This window comes from Carcharhinus amblyrhynchos, chromosome 10 (assembly GCF_965287045.1).
Source record: "Carcharhinus amblyrhynchos chromosome 10, sCarAmb.v2.hapA, whole genome shotgun sequence".
In the NCBI taxonomy this organism is placed as follows: domain Eukaryota; kingdom Metazoa; phylum Chordata; class Chondrichthyes; order Carcharhiniformes; family Carcharhinidae; genus Carcharhinus; species Carcharhinus amblyrhynchos.
This window is the reverse complement of record NC_137333.1, coordinates 105,070,556-105,092,959: the sequence shown is the minus strand read 5'-3', so window position 1 is coordinate 105,092,959 and position 22,404 is coordinate 105,070,556.

Below are 22,404 nucleotides of genomic sequence, written 5' to 3'. Positions count from 1 at the left end.
CCTTTTTTCAGTCCATCTGGACCCGGAGACTTGCCACAGCTCCACGAGTTCATTCAGTACCAGTTCCCCGGTGATCTGACCCGAATGTTCGATTCCTTTCTGGCCAAGGGGGAGGGAGGGGGGGGGAGGGGTGGGGGTGGGGGGTGGGGAGGGGCCCAGTGTCTGGAGAACGGCGAATGCGGTCCCGCTGTTTAAGAAGGGTTGTAGAGATAAACCAGGGAACTACAGACCACCGAGTCTCACATCAGTGGGAGGGAAACTATTGGAGAAACTTCCGAAAGAGAACATCCGTCTCCACTCGGAGAGGCAAAGCTTGATCAGGGAGAATCAGCATGGCTTCATTCAAATTTGATTGAATTTTTTGAGGAGGTGACCAGGTGTGTAGATGAGGGTGGTGCAGTCGATGTTGTTTATGTGGATTTCAGCAAAGCCTTTGGCAAGATTCCACATGGGAGACTTGTAAATAAGGTAAGTTGACATGGGATAATTTGATAAAGTGGATTCAGGATTGGCTCAGTTGTAGGAGACACAGAGGGTGATGAGAGAAGGCTGCTTTAGTGACTGGAAGCTGGTGTCCAGTGGCGTACCCCAGGGATCTGTGTTGGGGCCATTTATAGAAATAACGTAGATGACTATGTGGGGGAGTAGGATTAGTAAGTTTGTGGGTGACACAAAGATTGGCCGGGTGGTTAACAGTGACGTGGAGTGTCCTGGGCTACGAGAAGATATAGACAGAATGATCAAATGGCGGATGGAATTTAACCCTGAAAAGTGTGAGTAATTTGACAAGAAAGTTCTCAATGAATGGGAAGACATTAGGAAGTTCTGAGGAACAAAGGGACCTTGGCGTGTTTGCCCACATCTCTGAAGGTGAAGGGCAGGTTTGTAAGGTGGTGAAAAAGGCATAGGGGAGACTTGCCTTTATCAATCGGGGTATAGATTACAAAAACAGGGAGGGTCATGTTGGAGTTGTATTGAACTTTGGTGAGGACACAGCTGGAGTTCTGTGTGCAGTTCTGGTCACCACATTATCGGAAGGATGTGATTACACTGGGGGGGGGGTGGCGGGCAGAGGAGATCCACCTGGATGCTGCCTGGGATGGGACATTTAATTTATGAAGAGAGATCGGGGAGGCTTGGGTTGTTTTCTCTGGAGCAGAGAAGACTGAGGGGTGACCTGATAGAGATGTACAAGATTGAGGGGCATGGACAGGGAGCAGCTGTTCCCCTTGGTTGAAGGGTCAGTCATGAGGGGACACAGGTTTGAGGTGAAGGTCAGGAGGGTGTGAGGAAAAAGCCTTTTTTACCCCGAGGGTGGTGAGGGACTGGAATGCGCTGCCTGGGAGGATGATGGAGGCGGGATGCCTCACATCCTTTAAAAAGAACAGGGATGAGCACTTGGCCCATCAGAACATTCTGGGCAATGGGCCAAGTGCTGGCAGACGGGATTGGGTGGGAGTTCTAATGTGCAGACTCGATGGGCTGAAGGGCCTCTTCTGCGCTGTTTGATTCTCTGATTGTAAAAGTTCCTCTCTTAATTCCACCTCCCAATTTACAGCTGAGTGGAATGTTTTTTGCATCCTCTTCAGAGAAAACAGAAGCAAAATATTTAAACTGTCATTTCCTTATTACCTATTATTAACTCCCATTCTCACTCTCTCGAGGATCAGTGCTAACTTTACTCTTTTTTAATACATGTAAAAACATTTGGCTTTTTCTCATTTGTAAATGTCTTTCCCCTGTTTTACCTTCCAGTCATTCTCTGCCGTTCTTTATGTTCTGACCAATTGTCTGACCTGTTACTCACCTTTGTGCAGTTATATACTTTCTCCTTCAGTTTAATGCTTTCCTAAACTTCTTTACTTAACCATTGATGGTGGGTCCTTTCCTTAGATTTTTCTTTGCAGTAGGAACGTACTTATTTTGAGTATTTGGAAATATCCCCTTAAATATCTGCCTTTGCTCGCCTATTGATCTGCCCCCTCCTCCCCCCTTCCCCCACCCCCCTGCGCAGCCTCGTGTCTCAGTTCTCTTCAGCTAGCTCAGATTTCACGTCAACATAGCCGCCTTTATTTAAGTTTAAAATACTAGTCTCAGACCCACTCATCTCCCTTTCAAACTGGATGTAAAATTCAATCGCACTGTGCAGGCTGCTGACAAAGAGATCATTAATTAATCCTATCACGTTACACAATTTTTTTTACTCATTTATGGGACATGGGTGTCACCGGTTGGCCAGCGTTTGTTGCTCATTCCTAATTGCCCTCGGAGGGCAGTTGAGAGTCAACCACATTGCTGTGGCTCTGGAGTCTCGTGTAGGCCAGACCAGGTAAAGACGGCAGATTTCCTTCCCTAAAGGACCAGATGGGTTTTTCTGACAATGGTTCCATGGTCATCAGTAGATTCTTAACCCAAATTTTTTTTTTATTGAATTCAAATTCCACCATCTCCTGTGGCGGGATTCGAACCCAGGTTGCCAGAACGTGAAGGCTAAGTTCCTAAACGGTCTGGACAAGGTGAACGTGGGAATTCAAGGTGATTCCAGAAGCAGGGGGCATTATTTTCAGATGAGGGGTTGCCTTTTTAGCGATCATAATTCCACAAGATTTTGGGTGGTCTCAGATACAGAGAAGAGTGGCCCTTGGGGGAGGGTGTTTAATTGGGCCAATAACATCCAAATTAGACAGGAACTGGGGAATGTGGATTGGGAGCGTTTATTTGAGGGCAAATCCACATCTGGCACGTGGGAGTCTTCTAAAGGCCGGTTGATCGAAGTGCGGGACTGGCATTTCCCCGTAATAATGAAGGATAGGAATGGCAGGATTCGGGAACCGTGGATAACAAGGGAAATTGTAAGCCTAGTCAAAAGGGAAAAGGAAGCATTTGCTTGGTCCAGGCACCTAAAAACTGACAAAGCTCTTGAGGAGTACAGTGAAAGTAGGGAGGAACTTAAACGTGAAATCAGGAGGGCTAAAAGGCGCCATGAAATGTCTTTAACAAACAGGGTCAAGGAGAATCTCGAGGCCTTTCATGTATATATTAGGAGCTAGAGGGTAGTAAGAGTAAGAGTAGGCCCACTCAAGGACAATGGAGGGAAGTTATGTGTGGAACCACAGGAAGTGGGTGAAATCCTTAATGTGAACTTTGAATCCTTAATGAGAACAGGGAGAAGGACATGACGGATGTTGAGGTCAGGGATGGGTGTGTGAACGCTCTAGAGAACGTCAATATATCGAAGGGGGAAGTGTTGAGTATCCTAAATTGCATCAAGGCAGACAAGTCCCCAGGGCCGGATGGGATCTATCCCAGGTTACTGCGGGAGGCCAGGGGAGAAATAGTTGGGACCTTAACAGATATCTTCACATCCCCTTTGACCACACGCAAGGTTCCAGAGGACTGGAGAATAGCCAATGTTGTTCCCTTGTTTAAGAAAGGAAGCAGGGATAATCCTGGAAATTCTAGGCCGAAGAGCCTGACGTCAGTGATGGAGAAGCTTTTGGAGAAGATACTGAGGGAGGTTTGGAGGAAAATGGACTAGTTAGTGACAGGCAGCATGGTTTTGTACGGGGAAGATCATGTCTCGCCAACTTGATTTGAGTTTTGTGAAGAGGTGACAAAGATAATTGATGAGGGAAGGGCTCTGGATGTAGTTTATATGGACTTTAGTAAGGTTTTTGACAAGGTCACGCATTGGCAGACTGGTACAAAAACTAAGATCACATGGGATTGGGGGTGGGCTGGATGGATACAGAACTGGCTTGGTTATAGAAGACAGAGAGTATCGGTGGAAGGGTGTTTTTCAGAATGGAGATCTGTAGTTAGTGATGCTCCACAGGGATCAGTGCTGGGACCTCTGTTGTTTGTGGTATATATAAATGAGCTGGAGGAAAATGTGGGGGATCTGATTAGTAAGTTTGCGGATGACAGGAAGATTGGTGGAGTTGCTGATAGTGCTGGGGATTGTCAGAGGATACAACAGGATAGAGATAGATCGGAGACTGGGGCAGAGAAATGACAGATGGAATTTAATCTGGAGAAATGCAAGGTTATGCATTTTGGTGGATTAAATTTAGGTGTGAATTATACTGGAAATGGCAGAACCCTGAGGAACATTAACACAGTAAAAAGTCTGACAACACCAGGTTTTAGTCCAGCTGATTTATTTGATAATACTCACAAGCTTTCGAGGGGACTGCCTCTTCGTCGGTTGGACTAAAACCTGGTGTTGTCAGACTTTTTACTGTGTTTACGCCAGTCCAACCAACGCCGGCATACCCACATCATGAACATTAACATACAGAGGGATCTGGGCGTACAGGTCCACAGTTCCCTGAAAGTGGTAACACAGGTTGCCAAGATGATTAAGAAGGCATACGGCACGCTTGTCTTCATCAGCTGAGGCATTGAGTACAAGAGTTGGGAAATCATGTTGCAGCGAAATAAAACCTTGGTTAGGCCGTATTTGGAGTATTGTGTGTAGTTCTGGTCACCACACTACCGGAAGGATGTGGAAGCTTTGGAGAGAGTGCAGAGAAGGTTCACCAGGATGTTGCCTGGTCTCGGGGGTGTTGGCTACGAGGGGAGGTTGAATAAACTGGGATTGCTTTCACTGGAAAGTTTCACCAAATGTGAAATACAGACTGAAGCTGTGTATTTACCGACACTGTGTCGAGGGGACGGCTACAGTTCGAACTGGACTGGGGACTTGCCCTTTGTAAGCTCAGGGTCTACTGAGTGTGACACTTTTAAAAAGTGTTAAAACCAACTTGTTAACCAGGCAGTGCACTGCAGCCCTGCACACCCCTGACACCAGCAGCAGGCTCTGAAGTTTCCTGAACTGAACAGAGAAAATTACAGCACAGGAACAGGCCCTTCGGCCCTCCAAGCCTGTACCGACCATGCTGCCCGACTGAACTAAAACCCCCTACCCTTCCGGGGACCATATCCCTCTATCCCCATCCTATTCATGTATTTGTCCAGATGCCCCTTAAAACTCACACTGTATCCGCTTCCACTCCCTCCCTCTGGCAGCGAGTTCCAGACACCCACCACCCTCTGTGTAAAACATCTGCCTCGTACATCTCCTTTAAGCCTTGCCCCTCACACCTTAAACCTGTGCCCCCCTAGTAATTGGCTCTTCCACCCTGGGGAAAAGGCTTCTGACTATCCACTCTGTCCGTGCCTCTCGTTATCTTGTAGGCTTCTATCAGGTCTCCCCTCAACCTCCGTCGTTCCGATCTGCCCTTAATTTTAGATTGCTTCAGTGGTGTGACCGGCTCTAAGGTCTCCCTGCTGTCTCCGCTTGTCTTCCCAGTGGGGCTGAGGTGGGGAGTGGGGGAGGCGAGCCTGCCCGTAGAATGCAACCAACCTCAGGAAGGCACTCGCAGCTTGAGGACAAAACATTTCTCCAAATTTTCCCTGTGGTCAAAGCTTACCCGTCGGGGGCGCAGTTTGATTGGCTTCCCAAGCACCACCTTAATGGCCAGCATTAACCCCACCAGTCAACCAAAACATCCACTCCCTCCACTCAGTGCCAGCTGTGTGTACCATCTACAAGGTGCACTGCAGCGACTCATCAAGGCTCCTTCCACATCACCTTCCAAACTCGTGACCACTACCGTTTAGAAGCACAAGGGCAGCAGATACCTGGGAACACCATCTGGAGATTCCCCTCCCAGCCACTCATCATCCTGACTTGGAAATATATCCATGCTGTGGAGATGCTGGTGTTGGACGGGGGTGAGAAGTTTCACAACACCAGGTTAAAGTCCAACAGATTTATTTGTAGCCCAAGCCACTTGCACAGGCCACTAGGGTTAAAGAGATGTGTATTGTCTCAACAATAGGACAGTTAGTGAGATTTTGCAAGTCGTGGGGGTTACAGATAGTGTGACGTGAACCCAAGATCCCGGTTGAGGCCGTCCTTGTGTGCCCGGAATTCAGGGAATCACATGTCACATGTTGTCACTGGAGTCACATGTAGGCCAGACTGGGAAGGGATGGCAGAGTTCCTTCCTTGAATGTGTGCCTCATGTGTCCTCACTAACTGTCCTGAGAATACACATCTCTTTAACCTGTGCTTAACCCTCGCACATTGTCTGTACCCTGAAGACTTGATTATCCGTAAAGACTCGCATTCCATCCATTATTTTGTAAATTGAGTTTGTGTCTTTATATGCCCTGTTTGTGAACTGAAATCCCACTCACCTGATGAAGGGGCAGAGCTCCGAAAGCCAGTGGCGTTTGCCACCAAATAAACCTGTTGGACTTTAACCTGGTGTTGTGAGACTCCTTACTTGGAAATATATCGCCATTCCTTCACTGTCGCTGGGTCAAAATCCTGGAACTCCTTCCCTAACAGCATGGTGGGTGTACCTACACCTCGTGGACTGCAGCGGTTCAAGAAGGCTGCTCACCACCGCTTTCTCGGGGGGGGGGGTGGTGGTGTGGTGTGACATGGAGATGCTGGTGTTGGACAGGGGTGGAGAGGTAGATCTCCACTCACTTGATGAAGGTGCAGTGCTCCGAAAGCTCATGATTCCAGATAGACCTGTTGGACTTTAACCTGGTGTTGTGAGGCTCCTTACTGTGCTCAAGGGGCAGTTACGGTTGCAGCAATGCGGGTCGAGCCAATGATGCTGACGTTCTAAGAGTGATTTAAAGCGAATTGTCCAGGTGGTGGCGATTCCAGGATGAATTGTCCGATGTTTGTCAGGGTTATTTTCCTGCTGTGTCTTCTCTCCCTCTCCTGATGAGGAATGACACCAATTTAACAACTCTTCTTCCAGATCCCGTCTTGTCCTCTTCCCCCTCCTACAGCTGGGCACTCTCCGAGATCTCTGCTCCGATTCTGGCCTCTCGAACGGTATTGGCTTTAATCACTTGGCCATTGCCTGGGGCTCTGATCTCAGATCCTCCTCAAAACCCATCCCTTAGACGCAGCTTTTAGTCATCTCTCCAAACATTTCCTTGTGTGACTGCATGCTGCATTTAGGTTCAGCACCTGGGGATTTCCTTTACGTAACACCGTCTAAATGTGAAACAAAATAAAACTAGGCTTTGCTTGGCTGTTCCTCGAAGGATATGGAGGGAAGTCTCAGCAGGAAATCTCTCTCAATTAAAATGCTTCCACTTTCCACTCATTTCCAGCTGGGTTGGTTTGTGGATAATAATCTGGTGGCGATTCTTTAGAACATAGAACATTGCTGACGACACCAAAGTTGGAGGAGTTGTAGACAGTGAGGATGGATGTTACAGTTTGCAGAGGGACATAGATAAGCTGCAGAGCTGGGCCGAGAGGTGGCAGATGGAGTTTAATACGGAAAAGTGTGAGGTGATTCACTTTGGTAAGAATAACAGGAGTACAGAATATAGGGCTAATGGAAGGACTCTTAATAGTGTTGACGAGCAGAGAGATCTCGGTGTACATGTGCAAAGCTCCCTGAAACTTGGCACCCAGGTTGATAAGGTTGTTAAGAAGGCGTACGGTGTGTTAGCTTTTATTGGTAGAGGGATTGAATTTCGGAGCCGTGAGGTCATGTTACAACGGTACAAAACTCTGGTGCGGCCGCACTTGGAGTATTGCGTACAGTTCTGGTCGCCGCATTATAAGAAAGATGTGGAGGCATTGGAAAGGGTGCAGAGGAGGTTTACCAGGATGTTGCCTGGTATGGTGGGAAGGTCTTATGAGGAAAGGCTGAGGGACTTGAGGTTATTTTCATTGGAGAGAAGAAGGTTACGAGGTGACCTTATTGAGGCATACAGGATGATCAGAGGGTTAGATAGGGTGGACAGTGAGAGCCTTTTTCCTCGGATGGTGATGGCTAACACGAGGGGACGTAGCTTTAAATTGAGGGGTGGTAATTATAGGACGGATGTCAGAGGTAGGTTCTTTACTCAGAGGGTAGTAAGGGCGTGGAATGCCCTGCCTGCAGCAGTTGTGGACTCGCCAACTTTAAGGGCATTCAAATGGTCAGTGGATAGGCATATGGATAACATTGGAATAGTTTAGGATAGAGGGTCATTAGATTGGTTCCACTGGTCGGCACAACATCGAGGGCCGAAGGGCCTGTACTGCACTCTTCGGCCCTCGATGTTGCGCCGACCAGTGGAACCAATCTAATGACCCTCTATCCTAAACTATTCCAATGTTATCCATATGCCTATCCACTGACCATTTGAATGCCCTTAAAGTTGGCGAGTCCACAACTGCTGCAGGCAGGGCATTCCACGCCCTTACTACCCTCTGAGTAAAGAACCTACCTCTGACATCCGTCCTATAATTACCACCCCTCAATTTAAAGCTATGTCCCCTCGTGTTAGCCATCACCATCCGAGGAAAAAGGCTCTCACTGTCCACCCTATCTAACCCTCTGATCATCTTGTACGCCTCAATAAGGTCACCTCGTAACCTTCTTCTCTCCAATGAAAATAACCTCAAGTCCCTCAGCCTTTCCTCATAAGACCTTCCCACCATACCAGGCAACATCCTGGTAAACCTCCTCTGCACCCTTTCCAATTACTCCTTTATCAAAATCTGTCGGCCAGACCGGGTAAGGACAGCAGATTTCCTTCCTTGAAGGACATTAGTGAACCAGATGAATTTTTACAACAATCGACGGTGGCCATTGGTAGGTTCTTAATTCCAGATATTTTTTATTGAATTCAAATTCCACCAATCGCCGTGGCGGGACTCGAACCCGGGTCTTCTGGGTGTCACTGACAATAACGCTGCAAAGAATTCTCACTGGGCTAGTAATCCGGTATTGGGGCGGCACAGTGGTTAGCACTGCTGCCTCACAGCGCCAGGGATCCGGGTTCGATTCCCGGCTTGGGTCACTGTCTGTGTGGAACCTGCACATTCTCCCCGTGTCTGCGTGGGTTTCCTCCGGGTGCTCCGGTTTTCGCCCACAGCCCGAAAGGCTTAGGGTGCGAAAGGCATCAGAGTGTGGCGACGAGGGGAATTTCACAGTAACTTCATTAACGCCTTACTTGTGACGAATAAATTAACTTTAACCTTACACCAACACCTCCCTGCAGTGCCACGCTGATAAGGTAGAGGAAGGGTTAACGACAGGAGGCGGTGTTAATAATGGCATCACGGATGTGTTCTAGCTCTTGTACCTTATATAATGGCACACTTTCCTCCCCCCCCCTATCTTTAACTCTGAAAGCAGAGTCACACGGACTGGAAGCATTAACTCTGTCCGTCTCTCTGCAGAAGCTGCCAAACCTGCAGAGTGTTCCCAGTGTTTTCTGCATTACTAAACCCAGGGACATTCCCTCCACACCAACGTTCCTACCCTGAGCCCTGCGGCCGCCCTCCCCCACCCCAAAAATCAACACCTTTCCACTACCCCCCAACAAGGAGGCGGGGGCGGAGGACACAGCCATGGCAGGATTGCTGGGGGTGATGGAGACGGGGCCGATCGCTCTTTGGATAGTGAGTGAGGGACGAGGGCAGGAGGTGGCGTTGAGGCGAAGGGTACGCCATGAACTTATTGAGGGGTGGGGCTATTTTTAAACCGTGCGTGGGCGTTGGTAAAGGGAGAGGGTTAAAGATATTGAACTTCCTGCTGTTAAATGATTGAGATGTAGCTGATTGTACAGGATAGCAATCTAATCTCTCACCCTGGTTGGCTTGGGGGTGAGAGTGGCTGCGTGCAGCTTTTTCTTGCAAAGCCCTCTGCGACACTAAATAAAACCCAGCTGCAATAAAAGGAAGCTTTTAATTTCTGTAGCGCCTTTGAAACCCTAACACCCCAAAGCTCCTCTTGGCCAGCGCCGTATTCCTGAAGGCTCCTCGCTGCCTTAATAAGAATATAAGAAATAGGAGCAGGAGTAGGCCATCTGGCCCTTCGAGCCTGCCCCGCCATTCAATACGATCATGGCTGATCTGAAGTGGATCAGTTCCACATTCCCGCCCTCTCCCCATAACCCTTAATTCCCTTGTCTATCAGAAACCTATCTACCCGTGACTTAAATATATTCAGTGAGGTAGCCTCCACCACTTCAATGGGCAGAGAATTCCAGAGATTCACCACCCTTTGAGTGAAGAAGTTCCTCCTCAACTCCGATCTAAACTGCCCCCCCTTATCTTGAGGCTGTGCCCTCTAGTCCTGCTATCCTTCCTAAGCAGGAAGAATCTCTCTACCTCTACCCTATCCATCCCCTTCATTATCTTATACGTCTCTATAAGATCCCCCCCTCACCCTTCCAAACTCCAATGAGTACAGACCCAGTCTATTTAGTCTCTCTTCATAGTCCAACCCCCTCATCTCCGGTATCAGCCTAGTGAACCTCCTCTGCACTTCCTCCAAGGCCAATATATCCTTCCGCAAGTGCGGTGACCAAAACTGCACACGGTACTCCAGCTGCGGCCTCACCAGTACCCTGTACAGTTGCAGCAAGACCTCCCTGCTTTTATGTTCTATGCATGGCAGGATGATTAAAGTCTCTAATTCTGAGGGGAAAGGGTTACCCACTGAGATAGGGTGGCACAGTGGTTAGCACTGCTGCTTCACAGCGCCAGTGACCTGGGTTCGATTCCTGGCTCGGGGTTACTGTCTGTGCGGAGTCTGCACATTCTCCCCATGTCTGCATGGGTTTCCTCCGAGTGCTCCGGTTTCCTCCCACAGTCCAGAGGTTATGGGTTAGGTGGACTATTACTTACGTGGCGAAAAACTGCAGCAGGTGACAGTGCAGAGGGACCTCAGGGTCCTTGTGCATGAGTCGCAAAAACCCAGCTTGCAGGTGCAGCAGGTGGTCAGGAAGGCGAATGGGATGCTGGCCTTCATAGCGAGGGGGATTGAATATAAAAGTAGGGAGGTCTTGCTGCAGCTGTATAGGGCATTGGTGAGGCTGCAGCTGGAGTACTGTGTGCAGTTTTGGGCACCGCACCTGCGCAAAGATATTTTGGCCTTGGAGGGAGTGCAGAGGAGGTTTACTAGGCTGATACCGGAGTTGAGGGGGTTGAGCTATGAGGAGAGGCTGAATAAACTAGGCTTGTACTCGTTAGAGTTTGGAAGAATGAGGGGAGATCTCATTGAGACGTATAAGATGATGAATGGGATGGATAGGATAGAGGTGGAGAGAGTCTTCCTGCTCAAAAAAGACAGTAGGACTAGGGGGCACAGCCTCAAGATAAAGGGGAGGCGGTTTAGAACGGAGTTGAGGAGGAACTTCTTCACTCAAAGGGTGGTGAATCTCTGGAATTCTCTGCCCGTTGAAGTGGTGGAGGCTGCCTCGCTAAATATTTTTAAGACGCGGGTTGATGGGTTTTTGATGAGAGAGGGGATTAAGGGTTATGGGGAGAGGGCGGGAAAGTGGAACTGAGCCACGACAGATCAGCCATGATCTTATTGAATGGCGGGGCAGGCTCAAAGGGCTAGATGGCCTACTCCTGCTCCTATTTCTTATGTTCTTATGTGGATCGGCCATGTCAAAATTGCCCCTTAGTGTCAGGGAGACTAGCTAGGGTAAATGCATGGGGTTATGGGGATGGGGCCCGGGTGGGATTGTGGTCTTTTCAGGCTTGTTGGGCCGAATGGCCCCCTTCTGCACTGTAGAATTCTATGATTCTGTAGGAGACCATTATAGAGGCCAACAGGGGTGGCTACAGGAAGGATGTTTCCCCTGGCTGGGGTGGTGGGGGTGGGGGTGGAGGAGGGTCTGGAACCAGGGGGCTCAGTCTCAGAATAAGGGGCAGACCGTTTAGTACTGTAACGAGGAGGAATTTCTTCGCTGAGAGGGTGGAGGATCTTTGGAATTCTCTACCCCAGAGCTTTGTGGAAACTCAGTCATTGAATGTGTTCAGGACGGAGATCAACAGATTCCAACACACTTAAAACGTCAGATGTCGCTGAAAGTAAGCGCGCAGGTACAGCAGGCAGTAAAGAAGGCAAATGGTATGTCAGCCTTCATAGCGAGAGGAATTGTACAGGGCGTTGGTGAGGCCACACCTGGAGTATTGTGTGTAGTTCTGGTCTCCTTATCTGAGGAAGGATGTTCCTTGCTATAGAGGGAGCACAGCAAAGGTTTACCAGGCTGATTCCTGGGATGGCAGGTCTGTCATATGAGGAGCGACTATGTCAGTTGGGATTATATTCAAAGAACAAAGAAAATTACAACACAGGAACAGGCCAGCCTGCACCTACCATGCTGCCCAACTGAACTAAAACCCCCTACCCTTCTAGGGACCATATCCCTCTATTCCCATCCTATTCATGTACTTGTCAAGATGCCCCTTAAAACTCACTATCGTATCCGCTTCCACTACCTCCCCCGGCAACGAATTCCAGGCGCCCACCACCCTCTGTGTAAAAAAAATCTGCCTCGTACATCTCCTTTAAACCTTGTTTCTCACATCTTAAATCTATGCCCCCGAGTAATTGACTCTTCCACCCTGGGAAAAAGCTTCTGACTATCCACTATGTCCATGCCTCCCATCATCTTGTAGACTTCTATCAGGTCGCCCCTCGATGTTCCAGTGAGAACAAACCAAGTTTCTCCAACCTCTGCATAGCTAATGCCCTCCATACCAGGCAACATCCTGGTAAATCTTTTCTGTACCCTCTCCAAAGCCTCCACATCCTTCTGGTAGTGTGGTGACCAGAACTGAACACTATATTCCAAGTGTGGCCCAAACTAAGGTTCTAGAAAGCTGCAACATGACTTGCTAATTTTCAAACTCAGTGCCCAGCCGATGAAGGTAAGCATGCCGTATGCCTTCTTGACTGCCTTCTCCACCTACATTGCCACTTTCAGTGACCTGTGTACCTGTACGCCCAGATCCCTCTGCCTACCAATACTCTTAAGGGTTCTCCCATTTACTGTATACTTCCTAGCTGTATTAGACCTTCCAAAATGCATTACCTCACATTTGTCCGGATTAAACTCCATCTGCCATCTCTCTGCCCAAGTTTCCAGCTGATCTATATCCTGCTGTATCCTCCGATGGTCCTCATCGCTATCCACAAATCCACCAACCTTCATGTTGCCCGCAAACTTACTAATCATTGGAGTTTAGAAGAGTGAGAGGGGATCTCATAGAAACTTATAAAATTCTAACAGGGTTAGACAGGGTAGATTCAGCCCTCCCTCAGAGCCAACGTGGCTATTGCACACGTCTCTGGAGAACTTAACAACATGAATGACAGTTTCCCTTTGAACAAACCCACTTGGAGGATGAGATCTTTCCCAGTTCACACGGCAAACATTTACACTGCATCATGTGACTTACTGGAGCGTGACTAACCATTTGTTGAAAGGTGTTAATTTTGAGGGAATGTAGAGAGAGAGGGAGGGAGGTGGAGGCAGACAGAGAGGGAGGGAGGTGGAGGCAGACAGAGAGAGAGGGAGGTGGAGGTAGACAGAGAGAGAGGGAGGTGGAGGCTGAGAGAGAGAGGGAGGTGGAGGCTGAGAGAGAGAGGGAGGTGGAGGCTGAGAGAGAGAGGGAGGTGGAGGCTGAGAGAGAGAGGGAGGTGGAGGCTGAGAGAGAGAGGGAGGTGGAGGCTGAGAGAGAGAGGGAGGTGGAGGCTGAGAGAGAGAGGGAGGTGGAGGCTGAGAGTGAGAGGGAGGTGGAGGCTGAGAGTGAGAGGGAGGTGGAGGCTGAGAGGGAGAGGGAGGTGGAGGCTGAGAGGGAGAGGGAGGTGGAGGCTGAGAGGGAGAGGGAGGTGGAGGCTGAGAGGGAGAGGGAGGTGGAGGCTGAGAGGGAGAGGGAGGTGGAGGCTGAGAGGGAGAGGGAGGTGGAGGCTGAGAGGGAGAGGGAGGTGGAGGCTGAGAGGGAGAGGGAGGTGGAGGCTGAGAGGGAGAGGGAGGTGGAGGCTGAGAGGGAGAGGGAGGTGGAGGCTGAGAGGGAGAGGGAGGTGGAGGCTGAGAGGGAGAGGGAGGTGGAGGCTGAGAGGGAGAGGGAGGTGGAGGCTGAGAGGGAGAGGGAGGTGGAGGCTGAGAGGGAGAGGGAGGTGGAGGCTGAGAGGGAGAGGGAGGTGGAGGCTGAGAGGGAGAGGGAGGTGGAGGCTGAGAGGGAGAGGGAGGTGGAGGCTGAGAGGGAGAGGGAGGTGGAGGCTGAGAGGGAGAGGGAGGTGGAGGCTGAGAGGGAGAGGGAGGTGGAGGCTGAGAGGGAGAGGGAGGTGGAGGCTGAGAGGGAGAGGGAGGTGGAGGCTGAGAGGGAGAGGGAGGTGGAGGCTGAGAGGGAGAGGGAGGTGGAGGCTGAGAGGGAGAGGGAGGTGGAGGCTGAGAGGGAGAGGGAGGTGGAGGCTGAGAGGGAGAGGGAGGTGGAGGCTGAGAGGGAGAGGGAGGTGGAGGCTGAGAGGGAGAGGGAGGTGGAGGCTGAGAGGGAGAGGGAGGTGGAGGCTGAGAGGGAGAGGGAGAGGGAGGTGGAGGCTGAGAGGGAGAGGGAGAGGGAGGTGGAGGCTGAGAGGGAGAGGGAGAGGGAGGTGGAGGCTGAGAGGGAGAGGGAGAGGGAGGTGGAGGCTGAGAGGGAGAGGGAGAGGGAGGTGGAGGCTGAGAGGGAGAGGGAGAGGGAGGTGGAGGCTGAGAGGGAGAGGGGGGAAGCGAAGGCGGAGACGGGGAGGCAGAGAGAGGCAGAGAGAGAGGTGGGGATGTTTAGGGAGGGATTTCCAGAGCAGTGGTTAGCACTGCTGCCTCACAATGCCAGGGACCTGGGATCGATTCCCGGCTTGGGTCAGTATCCGTATGGAGCCTGCACGTTCTCCTCGTGTCTACGTGGGTTTCGTCCGGGTGCTCAGGTTCCCTCCCACAGTCCAAAGGTGTTTGTGTTGGGTGGATTGGCCATGGTAAATTGCCACTTAGTGTCCTGGGATGTGTAGATCAGCGGGAGTAGGGCTGAGGTGGGATGGCCAGAATGGCCTCCACCTGCACTGATTGTGTGATTGTCGGAAGGTGTTGCCAGATCAGGAGCTGATTTAGATCAGTGAGGCAGGGGTGTGATAGATGAACAGGAAGTTGGGGTTTAGGATATGGGTAGCTAAGCTTCAGAGGTTCTGAAGTTATTGGGTTTTGGTTGGAATCACTGTGGGAGAATCCGGGAAGGCACTGGGGAAAGTCCAGATTGTGGGATTAGATTTGTTGGTGTTCTTTTTCCTGGTGAGTTATCTTCTGTGTTGAATTCCTGTGCACTGAGCGATTGGCATTGTTTTGCGTGTGGGTTGTGAGTTTGCTGCCTCTGTAGCTCATTAACATGGTGTAAGCGTGAATCAGGCAGTAATTACAAAGACCACAGTGTAATCCAGGGGGGAGGGGTGACTGAGTTACACTGCAGGAGAGGCCCTATCCCAGCAGACTGCCCCTGGGAGTGTGTGAGGTCCCCTTCGTAACGTTCAACAAACAGCCCTTTAAACCCGGGGACAGCGGTGCTCATGTCTGCAGCTAGGGCGGTATGGTAGCACAGTGGGTTAGCACTGCTGCTTCACAGCTCCGGGATACTGGGTTCGATTCCCGGCTCGGGTCACTGTCTGTGTGGAGTTTGCACATTCTCCTCGTGTCCAGGACCAGGAGGCACAGCCTCAAGATAAGGCGGGGGGGGGACAGTTTAGAACGGAGTTGAGGAGGAACTTCTTCACTCAAAGGGTGGTGAATCTCTGGAATTCTCTGCCTGTTGAAGTGGTGGAGGCTGCCTCGCTAAATATATTTAAGACGCGGGTAGATAGGTTTCTGATAGACAAGGGGATTAAGGGTTATGGGGAGAAAGCGGGAAAGTGGAACTGATCCACTTCAGATCAGCCATGATCTTATTGAATGGCGGGGCAGGCTCGAAGGGCTGGATGGCCTACTCCTGCTCCTATTTCTTATGTTCTTATGTCTGCGCGGGTTTCCTCCGGGTGCTCCGCTTTCCTCCCACAGTCCAAAGATGTGCGGGTTAGGTTGATTGGCCTTGCTAAGAAATTGTCCCTTAGTGTCCAGGGATGTGTAGGTTCGAGGGATTAGTGGGTGTAATATGTAGGGATATGGGGATGGGGTCTGGGTGGGATTGTGTTCGGTGCAGACTCGATGGGCCGAAGGGCCTCTTTCTGCACTGTAGGGTTCTATGATTTCTATGAATAAAGCTTCAATATCTGTGCAGAGGGTAGAACTCAAATTCACTTAGGATCACCCTCACTTTGTATCTCGTAGAAACATAGAAGATAGGAGGAGGCCATTCGGCCCTTCGAGCCTGCTCCACCATCCATCACCATCATGGCTGATTGTCCAACTCAATAGCCTAATCCTGCTTTCTCCCCATAACCTTTGACCCCAACTGCTATCTCCAGCCGCCTCTTGAATACATTCAATGTTTTGGCATCAGCTACTTCCTGTGGGAATGAATTCCACAGGCTCACCGGGTGAAGAAATGTCTCCTCATCTCCATCCTAAATGGTCTACCCCCAATCCTCAGACTGTGACCCCCTGGTTCTGGACTCCCCCCACCATCGGGACCATCCTCCCTGCATCTCCCCTGTCTAGTCCTGTTAGAATTTTATAAGTCTCTATGGGATCCCCCCCACTCATTCGACTGAACTCCAGCGAAAATAATCCGAACCTCTCCTCATACATCAGTCTCGCCATCCCCGGAAACAGCCTGGTCTCGCTCCGGTCTCATTCCCCTCCCCATCCCACCCTTCTTATCACTAATCTGTAAACCACCCCCCCTTCCCCTTTTCCCCTTCCACTTCCCCATTCACTATGATCTGGTTCCACGCTTGCCCTCGGCAGTGAGGACCCACCGCCCCCCCCCTCCCCCTCAGTGATTCGATGCGAGCCACACTCTAACCTGCCACTCACCGTGTGCTAACCCGCTCACCGCTGATCCTGACCGGATCTAACCCGGCGTGGGACAGAAATGTCCCTTCCGTGACCTCGCTTGCTGGCATGGCCAATCTATCGCTTCTAGTCTTTTCCTTTCGGTAGTATTGACCAACACTGTGTCACAGCACTCACACCCTGACAAACCTCACGCACCCTGCACACTATAATAAACTCAGTGTCACAATCATGATGCAAGCCTGAGAGAGTCACGTCCTCAGGAAGAGGGCTGTGTGCCCTTTTTGTCCCACACTGGGCGGGTGACCGACACTTCCAGCGCCCCTGAAGTTCATTCATTTTACTCATTTATTAGTCTTTGTTGATCTTTCTCTACACCCTGGCTATGACTGTAACACAGCATTCTGCACCCTCTCTCTGTGAATGGTACGTTTTGTCTGTACAGTGCGCAAGAAACAATACTTTTCACTGTGGCAATAATAAGTTGAATCAAAAAGTAGGCTTACATTAACACTGCAATGAAGTTACTGTGAAAATCCCCACAGTCCAGCTCCTGTTCGGGTACACTGAGGGAGAATTTAGCATGGCCAATGCACCTAACCAGTCTTTCAGACTGTGGGAGGAAATCTGGTCATTTCACATTAATAATTTGGATGAGAATATAGGAGGCATGGTTAGTAAGTTTGCAGATGACACCAGGATTGATGGCATGGTGGACAGTGAAGAAAGTTATCTCCGATTGCAATGGGATCTTGATCAATTGGACCAGTGGGCTGACGAATGGCAGATGGAGTTTAATTTAGATAAATTAGTTCATGGTAGGGCACTGGGGAGAGTTACAGAACAAAGAGATCTAGGGTACAGGTTCATAGCTCCTTGAAAGTGGAGTCACAGGTGGACAGAGTGTTGAAGAAGGCATTCAGCAAGCTTGATTTCATTGGTCAGAACGTTGAATACAGGAGTTGGGACGTCTTGTTGAAGTTGTACAAGACATTGGTAAGGCCACACTTGGAATATTGTGTACAGTTCTGGTCACCCTATTATAGAAAGGATATTATTAAACTGGAAAGAGTGCAGAAAAGATTTACTAGGATGTTACTGGGACTTGATGGATTGAGTTATAAGGAGAGGCTGGATAGACTGGGACTTTTTTCTGTGGAGAGTAGGAGGCTGAGGGGTGATCTTATAGAGGTCTATAAAATAATGAGGGGCACAGATCAGCTAGGTAGTCAATATCTTTTCCCAAAGGTAGGGGAGTCTAAAACTAGAGGGCATAGGTTTAAGGTGAGAGGGGAGAGATATCAAAGTGTCCAGAGGGGGAATTTTTTCGCACAGAGGGTGGTGAGTGTCTGGAACAAGCTGCCAGAAGCGGTAGTAGAGGTGGGTACAATTTTGTCTTTTAAAAAGTATTTAGACCGTTACATGGGTAAGATGGGTATAGAGGGATATGGGCCAAATGTGGGCAACTGGGACTAGCTTAGGGGTTTAAAAAAAAGAGGATGGCATGGACAAGTTGGGCCGAAGGGCCTGTTTCCATGTGTAAACCTCTGTGACTCTATGATACCCAGAGGAAACCCATGCAGACATGGGGAGAATGTGCAGACTCCACACAGACGGTCACCCAAGCTGGGAATCGAACTCGGGTCCCTGGCGCTGTGAAGCAGCAGTGTGAACCACTGTGCCACCCAAGAGAGGGGGAGAAATGGGATGGTCTTACAATGCTGAAAAATGGGGGTGAAACGGGTAGAACAGAAGGGAGATTAGGGATGGGATAGAGACCAGGAGAGTGAAAATCCCAAAGATGTTAGTGCATGGAAAGGCAAAGGGAATGGGTATTGGTAAAAACATAAGAACTAGGGGCAGGAAGAGGCCATTCAGCCCCTTGAGCCTGCTCCACATTCAATACCATCGTGGCTGATATTATTTCAGCCTCAGCTCCATCTCCCTGCCCGTTCTCCATAACCCTTCAACCCCGTTATTCATTAAAAATCTATCTCCTCCTTAAATTTACTCAATGTCCCGACATCCACCCTGGGGGGAGTGAATTCCACAGGTTCACCACCCTCTGAGAGAAGGTAGTTTCTCCTCAGCTGTGTTTGTAATCTGCCACCCTCCATCCGAGAACAACGAGTGTCCGTTCTGGATGCACCGTATTGGTGCAGAGCGAGTGTGAACAGGAGGAATAAAAGCTCTCTGTCTGAGAGCGAGCACGAAAACCAGATCCAGACTGGCACTGCGGGCGGGGAGGGGGTCACTGTGGGTGGGAGAGGGGTCACTGTGGGCAGGGAGGGGGGGTTACTGTGTGGGGGAAGGGGTCACTGTGGGCGGGAGAGGGGTCACTGTGGGCGGGAGAGGGGTCATTGTGTGGGGGAGGGGGGTACTGCGGACAGGGAGGGGGTTACTGTGGGAGGGTAGGGAACACTGGGCGGGAGAGGGGCCACTGTGGGAGTGGAGGGGTGTCATTGTGGGCGGGCGGGGAGGGGGTCACTGTGGTTGGGGAATGCAGTGGGAGGGGAGAGGGGGAATTCCAAATGGAGGATGAGGTTGATGGCCTGTTGGAGCACCGTGTTGTGTGTGGGAGGCTGTGCGATGCTGCCCCTCTCGCTTGCATTGGGCTGCGTTGGAACATCTCAGCAGACCGAGGACAGAGATGTCAGTGTGTGAGCAAATACAGTTATCCTTTAACCATCCCTCTCCCCCTGGTATTGTAACCTTTCCCCCCTCCCTACCTCTGGCACGGTAACCATTCCCCCCCCTCCTCCTCCTCCTCCTCCTGGCACGGTAACCATTCCCCCCCCCCTCGGGCACGGCGCTCACTGGTGACAGTACGTACCATCCAGATGATGCCACGCTGCAACTCCCAGGTGAAGGTGGAGCGGATACAGGAAACTTTCCCCACTCGAGCAGTTTGGCTGGAATTCCATCCACCTCACGTTCCTAAGCAACCAATGGCTATTTTGAGCTCGAGTGATGAGGGAACTCTCTTCCCTTATTGAACGGTGGAATTTTCTCAATGGACCAAATGGATCCTAATGAGTATTTTGCGTGTATGTTCGTATGGGTTCTTCATCTAACTCAACCGTGACAAGAAGCTGTGAGGGTGAGGGAGTTGCATACTGGAAAGTGTCCATTTCCCAGGGAGTACAGCTCACAGTGGTTTTCTTGGGACATCTGTTTGTTTTTGTCAGGGAAATTGCCACTTGCCAGTTTGAGCGGGATCAGTGATGGGGGTGAGGATCTTTGGTGATGGTCGCATCAAGTGCCCTTCTGATCCCACCATACACAGCACATGGATTCCCATTGTTATTGTATTCCATTTCATGGTATTGATTTCTTGGCGTACGTTGATCCAATGTTTATTTGTACAGTATCTCTCTGACTTTTACACAGCTGAATTAGGTATGTTCAAGTCATTCAGGGGGCGGCACTGCTGCCTCACAGATCCAGGGACCTGGGTTCTATTCCCAGCTTGCGGAATCTGCACGTTCTCCCCGTATCTGTGTGGGTTTCCTCTGGGTGCTCCAGTTTCCTCCCACAGCCTGAAAGAACATTAGAACATTACAGCGCAGTACAGGCCATTCGGCCCTCGATGTTGCGCCGACCAGTGGAACCAATCTAATGACCCTCTAACCTAAACTATTCCAATGTTATCCATATGCCTATTCACAGACCATTCGAACACCCTCAAAGTTAGCGAGTCCACAACTGCAGCAGGCAGGGCATTCCACGCCCTTACTACCCTCTGAGTAAAGAACCTACCTCTGACATCCGTCCTATAATTACCACCCCTCAATTTAAAGCTATGTCCCCTCGTGTTAGCCATCACCATCCGAGGAAAAAGGCTCTCACTGTCCACCCTATCCAACCCTCTGATCATCTTGTATGCGGGTTAGGTGCTTTGGCCATGCTAAATTGCCCCTGAGCATACACAAACAGGCATCAGACTGTGGCAACTAGGGGGATTTTCACAGTAACTTCATTGCAGTGTTAATGTCAGGCTACTTGTGTCACTAATACATTGCTTTTTACCCGCAGTGTTCCAGCCGGTGGGTTTGTGTTGTGCATCAGATAGGCTTTAATTTTTGCTTGACTGAGATACGTCATCTCAGCTGAGCAGAGGTTACTGAGAGATTGCCGAGGCTTTGGTAGCAGTGTTGATATTGACGTAGTTTGGAGTTGCTCTGCGGAATCTCACACCCAGCTGCACTGAGATCAGCGCGCCATCTTTAGAGGGTGTCCTAATCAGAATAGCAGCAAACCTCCCCATCAAACTCCTCCTCTCCCCCCTGGTCCCCCGCCACTGAGTTCAATTCTTTACAGCAGCAACAATGTTAGGTACAGGTGGAGCCATCTACAATCGGAACAAGACTCCTTTTAATCCTGTCCCCTTGCTGTTCAAGCCAGTAACTCGTGTGGCTTGTTGACTGAGTGCTAACTCTGCATTCCTCCTTTTATTCTGGGGATATGGGTGTCGTTGGCAAGGCCAGCATTCATTGTCCATCCATAACTGAGCTGAGTGGTTTGTTCAGTTACTTCTGAGCAGATTTAAGTCATCGAGGTTTACAGCATGGAAACAGGCCCTTCGGACCATCTTGTCCACGCTGCCCAGTTTTTACCCCTAAGCTAGTCCCAATTGCCCACATTCGGCCCATATCCCTCTATACCCATCTTACCCATGTAACTGTCTAAACGCTTTTTAAAAGACAAGTCTGCACGTTCTCCCCATGTCTGCATGGGTTTCCTCCGGGTATCATAGAGTCATAGAGGTTTACAGCATGGAAACAGGCCCTTCGGCCCAACTTGTCCATGCTGTCCTCTTTTTTTTTTTAAACCCCTAAGCTAGTCCCAGTTGCCCGCATTTGGCCCATATCCCTCCATACCCATCGCACCCATGTAACTGTCTAAATGCTTTTTAAAAGACAAAATTGTACCCGCCTCTACTGCTACCTCTGGCAGCTTGTTCCAGACACTCACCATCCTCTGTGTGAAAAAATTGCCCCTCTGGACACTTTTGCATCTCTCCCCTCTCACCTTAAACCTATGCCCTCTAGTTTTAGACTCCCCTACCTTTGGGAAAAGATATTGATTATCTAGCTGATCTGTGCCCCTCATTATTTTATAGACCTCTATAAGGTCACCCCTCAGCCTCCTACGCTCCAGAGAAAAATATCCCAGTCTATCCAGCCTCTCCTTATAACTCAATCCATCAAGTCCCGGTAGGATCCTAGTAAATCTTTTCTGCACTCTTTGTAGTTTAATAATATCCCTTCTATAATAGGGTGACCAGAACTGTACACAGTATTCCAAGTGTGGCCTTACCAATGTCTTGTACAACTTCAACAAGACGTCCCAACTCCTGTATTCAATGTTCAATTACATTGCTGTGGTTCTGGAGTCACATGTAGACCAGACCGGGTAAGGATGGCAGATTTCCTTCCCTAAAGGACGTTAGTGAACCAGTTGGGTATTTACGACAATCGACAATAGTTTCATGGTCATCATTTAGAATTTTAATTCCAGGTTTATATTGAATTCAAATTTCACCTGCTGCTGTGGTGGGATTTGAACCCAGGTCCCTAGAGCATTGGGCTGGAGCCTCTGGATTACTCACCCAGTGACCTCCCGCGATCCCTGCAGAGAGTTTTC